The sequence below is a fragment of the Monodelphis domestica genome, chromosome 1, assembly GCF_027887165.1.
Source record: "Monodelphis domestica isolate mMonDom1 chromosome 1, mMonDom1.pri, whole genome shotgun sequence".
Taxonomy (NCBI): Eukaryota; Metazoa; Chordata; class Mammalia; order Didelphimorphia; family Didelphidae; genus Monodelphis; species Monodelphis domestica.
In genome coordinates, this window is record NC_077227.1 from 231547451 (window position 1) to 231559440 (window position 11990).

Consider the following 11990-nt stretch of genomic DNA (forward strand, 5'->3'; position numbering starts at 1 on the left):
GAGGTGTGATTTGAACTCAAATCTTTTCAACTCTAAGGCAACTCGATGGTACAGTCTGGATTTAGAAAGACTTGACTTCTTCAGCTTAAATCTGACCTCAGACATATACTAGCTATGTGGCCTTAAGCAGGTCACTTAACTCTGAATGTCTATTTCCACAACTATAAAATGAGCTAAACAAGGAAATGGGAACCATCTCCAGTATCTCTGTCCAGAAAAACCAAAATTGGGTCAGAAAGAGTCAGACATGATAAGAAATGACTGGACAAATTTGGGAGATTTGGATTAAAAATGTATCACTCATTTTATGTCATAGGGTGTGATGTTCTCCATTTAAAGGACTTTGGTTTTTCAAACCCCCAAAATGGGCATTATTCATTCAAAAATGAAGTCTACTTAAATGGCCAAACTGTCTATATATATGACAGCAAGAGTAAGAGGGCAGTGCCCCAGCCAGAATGGCAAAATGTGGAGAATTGGAATGAGGTAAGCCAGCTTCAGAAAGAGAGAGAAGAGTTGATCATGAAGGACTTGGAAGAAATCAGAAACCTTAATACAGATAATACAGGTGAGTAGACAATAGGTCAATAACCCTATGAGTTGAAAATGGTCTAGTGATCCCTCAGTGATGTGCTCTTAAAAAGGGAGTTGTCCCTAACCAGGAGACAGCAAAAGGGAATTTTTAAAAAGTGAAGAGAGGGGAAGGAACAAAAGAGGAGAGAATTTTGAGCAGTGACTGGCCACAACTTCCAAAGCATGAAAAACAAATCCACAAAGCCTTCAACAAAGCACATCTCTGTACATTCCCTGCCTTCTTCCTCTTTCCCTTTTCCTGCTCTTCTACCCATAACAATGATGTCAGTGAAACAGGAAGTAAGAAGAGATTAATTCCTGCTTCTCATTCATCATCTTAGGTAAGTTCTTCTCTTTCCTTACCTGACTGGGCAGTTGGACCTCTTATACCAGCACTATCATGTTGTCTGTCATGTTCTTGCCAATTGGAATGATAGAATATAAGCAGTGAAAAGTACATTGGAGATCCAAATCTAATCCACCATTGTACAGAGGGGCAAGTGATTGAGATCTTAGAAGAGTGGGAAGAACATTGACTCAGTTACCCAGATGGCTTCTGATATTTCATCTGTCTCTAAAGTTTGGAGCCTATGATCTCATACAATTTTTTAAACCCTTACCTTCCATCTTGGAATCAATACTGTGTATTGGCTCCAAGGCAGAAGAGTGGTAAGGGCTAGGCAATGGGGGTCAAGTGACTTGCCCAGGGTCACACAGCTAGGAAGTGTCTGAGGCCAGATTTGAACCTAGGACCTCCCATCTCTAGGCCTGGCTCTCAATCCCCTGAGCCACCCATCTGCCCCCTGATCTCATACAATTCTGCTTGTTGCAAAGTCAGATCTAGACCTGTAATGCCCAATCCCCCATTTATTTCTCCTTCCATTCAGCCACACTCATTTTCAGTACCTGGTAACCACTGACATGACCAGGGTAGTTCTCATCCTGGTTACTCACAAATGGTAGCAACGTGTTCTGGAAAGAACTCTGGACTTGAGTCAGAGAACCTTGGGTTGAATCTTGGCTGTTACTGTCCTAAAATGCTCCAGGAATACCAGTGCCCTCCTGTGGTTATCAGATCCCTCATCTGTAAATGAATAATATATATTAGAAAATAAATGAGAAAGATAATAGTAAGGTCATTTCCAGTCCTGACTCCAAGAATTCTCCCGCTAAACTGCTCTTTGCTGTCTATTCTGCACCAGGTACAAGGATGGAATGACATTTAGACAGTTGCAGGAAATTAACTGAAAATGAACTTATCTCTTAATTTTAAAGTTGTTTCCTATTCCATTCATCATGCCTTATTATTACATAAAGGAAAATAATTGAATGTTGGTTTCAAATAGACACCCTTTGCATTTTACTGGGAAGTCTGCATGCATCCAAGGACTAAGAAGAAATTAAAGTAATTGTTACTGCAAACAATATTTAAAAACATTTTTATTGTATTTTATTTATTTTTTCGAAACCCTTACCTTCAATCTTAGAATCAATAGTGTGTAGTGGTAAGGGTTAGGCAAAGGGGGTCAAGTGAATTGCCCAGGGTCACATAGCTAGGAAGTGTCTGAGACCAGGTTTGTACCTAGGACCTCCCGTCTCTAGGCCTGGCTCTCAATCCAATAAGTCACCCAGGTGCCCCCTTTATTGTACTTAGAGAGATCATCATACCTGGGACCTGTGTTTTTCAGGCATCTACACTACCAGTCAAACTGTGGCTTGTCAACTTTGTTCAAACGATGCTTTCAGGATGCGTGGATATAGTTTGGTTGATGGAAAGGAATTCAGTAAGAACTCCAAGAGAATATTCACTCTGGCCACACAAGACCCTGCAGCTGAAATGATGAAACATCAGTCGAAGCAAGACCCAATGTTCCATGGATATCAGGAGAAAAAATGTATTGAAATACTCCAAAAATACCGGAATTATAGGGACGCTCATTAGGACAAGCCAGGTAATCAGTCTATATCCTAATGTTATACTCACCATATTTGGGTCAGTTTAGGGGCTGGGGACATCCCTATTACTAAGCCTGAAAATGACTCATATTTTAAAGTCTAACCTCTCCTGAATCCTTCCTCGTCCTCACATTTGCAATCACCAGGGGACAGAGGGACTTCAAAATATGAATTCAGAAACCTCTATAGCTCTCTTGGAATTAAAGTCCACATCTCCAGCCACTGAGGGCTACTGGGCATTGTGACAGATACAGAAAAACATGGGGGCTTATATGGGAAGTTATTAAAAAATGAAGCCTTCCATCGTAAGCCTCAGTCTTCCTTTTTTCTCTCCATTCATCATTTCTCAGCTTCTCCATAGGAACCCTCTGTCACATTCTGAGCACTTCCTGTCTCACTTCTGATGGGAATCCCCAGGCTACACATAGAGCCATTAAACCTCTTCATTGACCCATTCCCCAAAGTCATTCCTCTCTCTGTACTTAGAGGTAGCTAAGTTGTACCTTGATTAACATTTTGGGCCTGGAGGCAGGAAGACTTGAGACTGAATCAGGTCTCATTCACTTACAATTGGTGTGACCCTTGGGAAGCTACTGACCCTCTGTTTCCTTCATTGCAATGGGGATAATGATAGCAGCTGCCTCCCTAACCTGGTGTGAAGAGCAAATCTGATAACATTCACAATTTCTGAGCTTCTAGTAGCCCTTAATAAATGCGTTTTCTTTCCATTTTTGACTCCTCTTGTTTTTGTTATAGGGAATGTCTTATATTCCTTCTTCTACTTATTGAATGCATTCCTATTTTTCATGACTTGTTTCAAATCACCCCTGAACTCTCTTCTTTCTAAAGTTATTCTCATTTTTATGGTCAGGTCAACTTCATTTGGGCATACATTCTTCTGAATGATTATGATGTACAAGAGCAGGGACCACATCTTCCCTTTCCCTCTCTCCTTACAGAATGCAGGATTGTTTTTGTACCAGTAGGGGTTCAATAAGTATCTGCTTATAAACTGATATATTGACATGTAAGATGGGAAGGCAAGTGATAGTGCAGAGAAGAGAAGTTTGGGGAGTATTATCTGTTTCAAGACTACAGCTCTAGGAAATAATCAGTTTATGAAGACACTATTCAAAATCTAACATGGAATAAAACATGGAAAGAATGGAAGAATATTGGGAAAGGAGTTTGGAGGAAGTTGGTGGTAGGTGGGACATTGTAGGGTGAAGATGAGAATCTGGGACATGCTGGGAGTATTGTGAGAGCTACTGTCAACTGATCAGAGCAGGAGGGGTCGGAAGAGAAGAAAAATCATAAAATAGTGCAATAAATGAATGACTTGGGTAAATGGTATGTTTCTACAGATGGTCAGGGGTGAGGGGAACTTAGGAACAGTGTTCCCTCTCCACCCAATAAGAGGAAAATGAGCAGCTGTGAAGATTTTCACCACCCTGATGACCTCCCACCACTATACTCTTAATTACCAGTTTCCAGTCATTGGATTTCCAGTCAAGAGAATTATATAGATCCTGATCCTTCCCTGGGAGAGCTTACAATATGAGAGAAATAACATTAAGATGAACAAGGAAATATCATTATAAAATGAAATAAAAGTCATATAGCATTGTATGTGTGTACAAAGATTCCTCATTCTATTTGTAGTCCCCAAAATAAAGTCCCTTGTGAAAGTACAACTGGTTTTCCATCTTACATTCTAGCCATAGTACTGAGTGTAAAATGACTTTCCCAGGGTCACACAATCAATAAATCCTATCTTTAGACTAACCATTTCCAGGCAACATTCCTTTCATAGGAAAGACCACAATGACATACCTTTCCTACACCTTCCTTACAGCAAGACAATGAGTATTTTTACAAGTCTTACCCCAGAAATTCATAGATTCTCAGAGATGGAGGAAATCTCAAAAATCTTCCATTCTAACCTCAATCTGAAGCATGGATTCTCTGAACACTGTCCTCTTGGATGGCCTTTAGTAGAAACAGAATTCATTTTTTTATGCCATTACATTTCTGGATGACTTTCCTTTGCATGGGAAGGAGGTGGAATTCCTTCTGAAATCTTCCTACTTAGAACTTTTATCTAATTCTAAACTCTAACTATCTTAATATGTGAAAAATGTAATGTGTAAATAGGGGGAAAAGAAAAACCAAATAGAATAATCTTTCTCACACAAAGATTCACACGGGAAGGGGAGGGGAAGACAACTCCTATAAAAAGGAGAGGAAGAAAGTTTTTACTTAAACCTTACTCTCAGGGAAATCAACTCTGAGAGGGAAGAACATCCAGATCCATTGGGATCTTGAATTCTATCTTACCCAACAAGGGTAAAGAGAAGGGAAAACCAAGAGGGGTAGGGGGGGAAGGAATACAAAAAAGGGAGGGAAGGAGGGGAGAGGGGGAGGGAACAAAAAGGGAGGGGCTAGAAAGGGAAATATATCAAGGGAGGGGACAAGGGGGACTGATTTAAAGTAAATCACTGGAGTAAAAGTTTAGAGCTAAAGAAGAAAGGTTAGAATTAGGGAAGGATATCAAAATGCCAGGGAGTCCACAAGTGACAATCAAAACTTTGAACGTGAATGTGATGAACTCACCCATAAAACACAGAAGAATAGAAGACCTTCTGGGACTCAACTGATAAAAAGAAGGCAGGAGGTGCAATCATGATATCTGATTAAGCCAAAGCAAAAATAGACCTGATTAAAAGGGATAGGGAAGGTAATTATATTTTGTTAAAAGGGACTTTAGATAATGAGGAAATATCACTTATCAACATGTATGCACCAAATAATATAGCACCCAAATTTCTAATGGAGAAAATAGGAAAATAGAAAGAAGAAATAGACAGTAAAACCATATTAGTGGGATATTTGAACCAACCATTATCAAATTTATATAAATCAAATAAAAATAAATAAATAAGAAAGAGGTAAAAGAAGTGAAAGAAATCTTAGAAAAATTAGAGTTAATAGACATATTGAGAAAAGCAAATAGGGACAAAAAGGAATACACCTTCTTCTCAGCACCACATGGCACATTCACAAAGATTGATCATACACTAGGTCACAGAAACATGGCATACAAATGCAGAAAAGCCGAAATAATAAATGCAGCCTTTTCAGATCACAAGGCAATAAAAATAATGATCAGTAACGGTACATGGAAATTCAAATCAAAAATTAATTGGAAATTAAACAATATGATATTCCAAAATCATTTAGAAAAGAAATCATAGAAACAATTAATAATTTCATCAAGCAAAATGACAATGGTGAGACATCGTTTCAAACCTTTTGGGATGCAGCCAAAGCAGTAACCAGAGGTAAATTCATATCCCTGAGTGCATATATTAACAAACTAGGGAGAGCAGAAATCAATCAATTGGAAATGCAAATAAAAAACTCGAAAGTGAATTAAATTAAAACCTCCCAAAAGAAAATAAAACTAGAGATCCTAAAAATTAAGGGAAAACTTAATAAAATAGAAAGTGATAGAACTATTGATTTAATAAATAAGACTAGAAGCTGGTAATTTGAAAAAAAAAACAAAATAGACAAAGTACTCGTCAATCTAATTAAAAAAAAGAAAGAAGAAAGGCAAATTAACAGCATCAAAGATGAAAAGGGGGACATCACCGCCAATGAAGAAGAAATCAAGGCAATTATTAAAAATTACTTTACCCAATTATATGGCAATAAATACACCAATCTAGGTGATATGGCTGAATATATACAAAAATACAAACTGCCTAGACTAACAGAAGAAGAAATAGTATTCTTAAATAATCCCATATCAGAAAATGAAATCCAACAAGCCATCAAAGAATTCCCTAAGAAAAAATCCCCAGGGCCTGATGGATTCACCAGTGAATTCTATCAAACATTCAGAGAACAGTTAATCCCAATACTATACAAACTATTTGACATAATAAGCAAAGAGGGAGTTCTACCAAACTCCTGTTATGACACAAACATGGTACTGATTCCAAAACCAGGCAACAGAGAAAGAAAATTATAGACCAATCTCCCTAATGAATATAGATGCAAAAAGCTTAAATAGGATACTAGCAAAAAGACTCCAGCAAGTGATCATAAGGGTCATCCACCATGATCAAGTAGGATTTATACCAGGGATGCAGGGCTGGTTCAATATTAGGAAAACCATCCACATAATCGACCATATCAACAAGCAAAGCAACAAAAATCACATGATTATTTCAATACATGCAGAAAAAGCTTTTTATAAAATACAACATCCATTCTTATTGAAAACACTAGAAACCATGGGAATAGGTGGGTCATTCCTAAAAATAATAAACAGTATGTATCTAAAACCATCAGCCAATATCATCTGCAATGGGGATAAACTAGATGCATTCCCAATAAGATCAGAAGTGAAACAAAGATGCCCATTTTCAACTCTACTATTTGACATTGTTCTAGAAACACTAGCAGTAGCAATTAGAGAAGAAAAAGAAATTGAAGGCATCAAAATAGGCAAGGAGGAGACCAAGTTATCACTCTTTGCAGATGACATGATGGTCTACTTAAAGAATCCTAGAGATTCAACCAAAAAGCTAATTGAAATAATCAACAACTTTAGCAAAGTTACAGGATACAAAATAAACCCGCATAAGTCATCAGCATTTCTATACATCTACAACATAGTTCAGCAGCAAAAACTAGAAAGGGAAATCCCATTCAAAATCACCTTAGACAAAATAAAATACCTAGGAATCTATCTCCCAAGACAAACACAGGAACTATAAGAACACAACTATAAAACACTCTCCACACAACTAAAACTAGACTTGAGCAATTGGAAAAACATTAACTGCTCATGGGTAGGACAAGCCAATATAGTAAAAATGACCATCCTACCAAACTTATCTATCTATTTAGTGCCATACCATTAGAACTTCCAAAAAAAGTTTTACTGATTTAGAAAAAAACCATAACAAAGTTCATTTGGAATAACAAAGGATCAAGGATATCCAGGGAAATAATGGGAAAAAAATACAAAGGAAGGGGGCCTTGCAGTCCCAGATCTCAAACTATATTACAAAGCAACAGTCATCAAAACGATTTGGTACTGGCTAAGAGACAGAAAGGAGGATCAGTGGAATAGACTTGGGGTAAATAACCTCAGCCAGATAATATATGATAAACCCAAAGATCCCAGCTTTGGGGTCAAAAATCCACTATTTGATAAAAACTGCTGGGAAAACTGGAAGACAGTGTGGGAGAGATTAGGATTAGATCAACACCTCAGACCCTACACCAAGATAAATTCAAATGGGTGACTGACATGAACATAAAGAAGGAAACTATAAGTAAATTAGGTAAACACAGAATAATATACATGTCAGACCTTTGGGAAGGGAAAGACTTTAAAACCAAGCAAGACATAGAAAGAGTCACAAAATGTAAAATAAATAATTTCGACTACATCAAATTAAAAAGCATTTGTACAAACAAAACCAATATAACTAAAATCAGAAGGAAAGCAACAAATTAGGAAGCAATCTTCATAAAAGATTGACAAAGGTTTAATTACTCAAATTTACAAAGAACTAAACCAATTGTACAAAATATCAAGCCATTCTCCAATTGATAAATGGGCAAGGGACCTGAACAGGAAGTTCTCAGCCAAAGAAATCAAAACTATTAATAAGCACATGAAAAAGTGCTCTATATCTCTTATAATCAGAGAGATGCAAATCAAAACAACTCTGAGGTATCACCTCACACCTAGCAGATTGGCCAAAATGACAGCTATGGAAAGTAATGAATGCTTGATGGGATGCGGCAAAGTACGGACATTAATTCATTGCTGGTGGTGTTGTGAACTGATTCAACCATTCTGGAGGGCAATTTGGAACTATGCCCAAAGGCCGATAAAAGACTGTCTGCCCTTTGATCCAGCCATAGCACTGCTGGGTTTGTACTCCAAAGAGATAATAAGGAAAAAGACTTGTACAAGAATTTTCATAGCTGCACTCTTTGTGGTGGGCAAAAATTGGAAAATGAGGGGATGCCCTTCAATTGGGGAATGGCTGAACAAATTGTGGTATATGTTGGTGATGGAATACTATTGTGCTAAAAGGAATAATATAGTGGAGGAATTCCACGGAGACTGAAACAACCTCCAAGAAGTGATGCAGAGCGAAAGGAGCAGAACCTGGAGAACATTGTACAGAGACTGATACATTGCGGTACAATCAAAGGTAATCGACTCCTCCACTAGGGACAATGTAATGTCTCTGAACAACTTGCAGGGATCTAAAAAACACTATCCACAAGCAGAGGATAAACTATGGAAGTAAAAACACCGATGAAAAGCAACTGCTTGACTACAGGGGTTGAGAGGAAATGACTGAGGAGAGACTCTAAATGAACACTCTAGTGCAAATACCAACAATATAGAAATGGGTTCGAACCAAGAACATATGTGAAACCCAGTGGAATCCCATGTCAGCTATGGGAAAGATGGTGGGAGGGGGGTGGAGGGAGGAAAAGATAATGATCATTTTTTTCCAATGAATCATGTTTGTAAATAACCAAATGAAATAATGTTTAAAAAGTAAAAAAAAAAAACAAGTAAGACATAGAAAGAGTCACAAAAGTAAAATAAATAATGTTTACTACATCAAATTAAAAAGCTTTTGTACAAACAAACCCAATATAACTAAAATCAGAAGGGAAGTAACAAATTGGGAAACAATCTTCATAAAAACCTCTAACAAAGGTTTAATTACTCAAATTTACAAAGAGCTAAATCTATCATACAAAAAATCAAGCCATTCTCCAATTGATAAATGGGCAAGGGACATGAACAGGCAGTTCTCAGCCAAAGAAATCAAAACTATTAATAAGTACATGAAAAAGTGTTCTAAATCTCTTATAATCAAAGAGATGCAAATCAAAACAACTCTGAGGTATCACCTCACACCTAGCAGATTGGCTAACATGACAGCAGAGGAAAGCAGTGAATGCTGGAGGGGATGTGGCAAAGTAGGGACATTAATTCATTGCTGGTGGAGTTGTGAATTGATCTAACCATTCTGGAGGGCAATTTGGAACTGTTCCCAAAGGGTGATAGAAGACTGTCTGCCCTTTGATCCAGCCATAGCACTGCTGGGTTTGTACCCCAAAGAGAAAATAAGGAAAAAGACTTGTACAAGAATATTCATAGCTGCACTCTTTGTGGTGGCCAAAAATTGGAAAATGAGGGGATGCCCTTCAATATGGGAATGGCTGAACAAATTGTTGTATATGTTGGTAATGGAATATTATTGTGCTAAAAGGAATAAGGTGGAGGAATTCCATGGGGACTGGAACAACCTCCAGGAAGTGATGCAGAGCGAAAGGAGCAGAACCAGGAACACATTGTACACAGAGACTAATAATACACTGTGGTACAATCGAAGGTAATGGACTTCTCCATTAGTGTCAATGCAATGTCCCTGAACAACTTGCAGGGATCTAAAAAAGCATTATCAAAAGCAGAGGATAAACTGAGGGAGTAAAAACACCGATGAAAAGCAACTGCTTGACTACAGGGGCTGAGGTGAAATGACTGAGGAGAGACTCTAAATGAACACTCTACTGCAAATACCAACAACATGGAAATGGCTTCGAATCAAGAACACATGTGATACCCAGTGGAATTGTGTTCGGCTCTGGGAGAGGTGGTGGGAGGGGGGAGGAGGGAGGAAAAGAATATGGTTGCTGTTTCCAATGAATAATGTTTGTAAATGACCAAATAAAATAATGTTTAAAAATAAATAAATAAATAAACAAACAAACAAATAAATAAATGAATGAATAAATAAATAAATAAATAAATAAATGAATAAACAAATAAATAAATGAATGAATAAATAAATGAATGAATGAATAAATAAATAAATAAATAAATAAATAAATAAATAAATGAATGAATAAATAAATAAATAAATAAATAAATGAAAACATACTTTTTTATTGGTGTGGACTGAAATTTCCCAAATATCCTGCCAAGTGGCTATTCACAATCAAAAGAACAGAGAAACAACAATTAGAATTCGGTTACATTTCATTTAAAAGATATTAGATCCTTAGAGTCACAATTTTGAGAAAACTCCTCACATGACTCTTTAGACACAACCTAGGTCCTTGATTGTGGGACCCTGGACAGCAAGTACAGCTGGTTCACTTTCCCAGGCACACAGCACTAGATTCACACAATGCTCAATGTCCATACTCACTGCCCTCCTTTAGAGTCTGCAGAATCAGGAAAAAGCGACATCACTTCCCTGGAGGCACAGGGCAACAACTGCCCCAACATATGACCCCATCCTTAGTAGCTAGGCAAGTTAGAAATCAATCCTGAGAACCCTAGTGAGCTCTTTATACTCTTACCTTATACTCTCTTACCTTTTCTCACTATCTTTACCTATCACATCTCCATTCCTTAGTTTAGTTACTTACTAAACTAGCTACTCTGTTACTGCATTTTCTTGTTTTAAAGTTTGTTTCCTTGGATCGCAGTCCATTGATTCATTAGTCAGTTCCCTGGAAGAGACCCAATCCAAACTAACTCAATCATTATGATCTACCCAGTGATCCATTCCCTAACCATAAAAATTATGGCCCTAGATTTCAAAATATCAGTCCCTCAACCACCACTCAGCCTATTATTTAAACATTACTGACCAAAATTCTTCAAAGTACTGTAGCAAATACAGTTGCATTTTATGCCCCTGAGAATTGAAAGAAACCTGAGACATTTAGCCCCAAAGCCTGAGTTCTCTGAATAACCAACATCCTCTTAGAAGACCTTTAGTAGAGAGACATCTCACTGTAAGCTAAAGCCTCCACTCCATTTTTGGACAATGCTCCTTTAGGGTTTTTTTTTAATAAAAAACAATAACTCTGCATAAATAAGACAACAACGGACCAGGTAGCTGGTATAGTGGACATAGTCAGGCATAGAGTTAGGAAGACTCAACTTTATAAGTTCCAATCAGATCTCAGACACTTGTGATCTGTGGGAATCTGGGTAAGTCAATTTACCCTGTTTGCCTCAGTTTCTTCATCTGTCAAAGCAATGAGAGAATGAAATGGTGAAGCACTATATAGTATCTTTGCTAAGAACCCCTAAATGAGATCTTGAAGAGTTGGACATGACCAGAATGACTGAACAATAATGTCAAAAGCTGGTGGAGAGACAAAAGAGCAGAAATGGAAGACAGTCTTCATCATGGCCTAAATAATGGTATGAAAGGGAAAGAATCTACAGAGGTCTCAAAGTTCTGATGAGAGAGAGCAGTGACCAGCTCTGACTTAGGAAGACTGAAGATAAAACGAAGATAAAACACACTTAATTCTACTTTTCCCAAAGAGGAAAACAAGCCAGCCACTCACTACTAACCCAAACTACCAATAATATACAACTTGGG

The 11990-nt window shown here is 37.6% G+C and overlaps 1 long non-coding RNA gene across 1 annotated transcript; it reads left to right on the plus strand.

The window, feature by feature from the left end:
* Positions 1-299: 299 nt before the first annotated feature.
* LOC130456298 (uncharacterized) lies at positions 300-4156 on the plus strand. Its single transcript, XR_008914934.1, has 3 exons — positions 300-568; positions 2262-2525; positions 3894-4156. It is a non-coding gene; the product is annotated as an uncharacterized LOC130456298 (long non-coding RNA).
* Positions 4157-11990: the final 7834 nt, after the last annotated feature.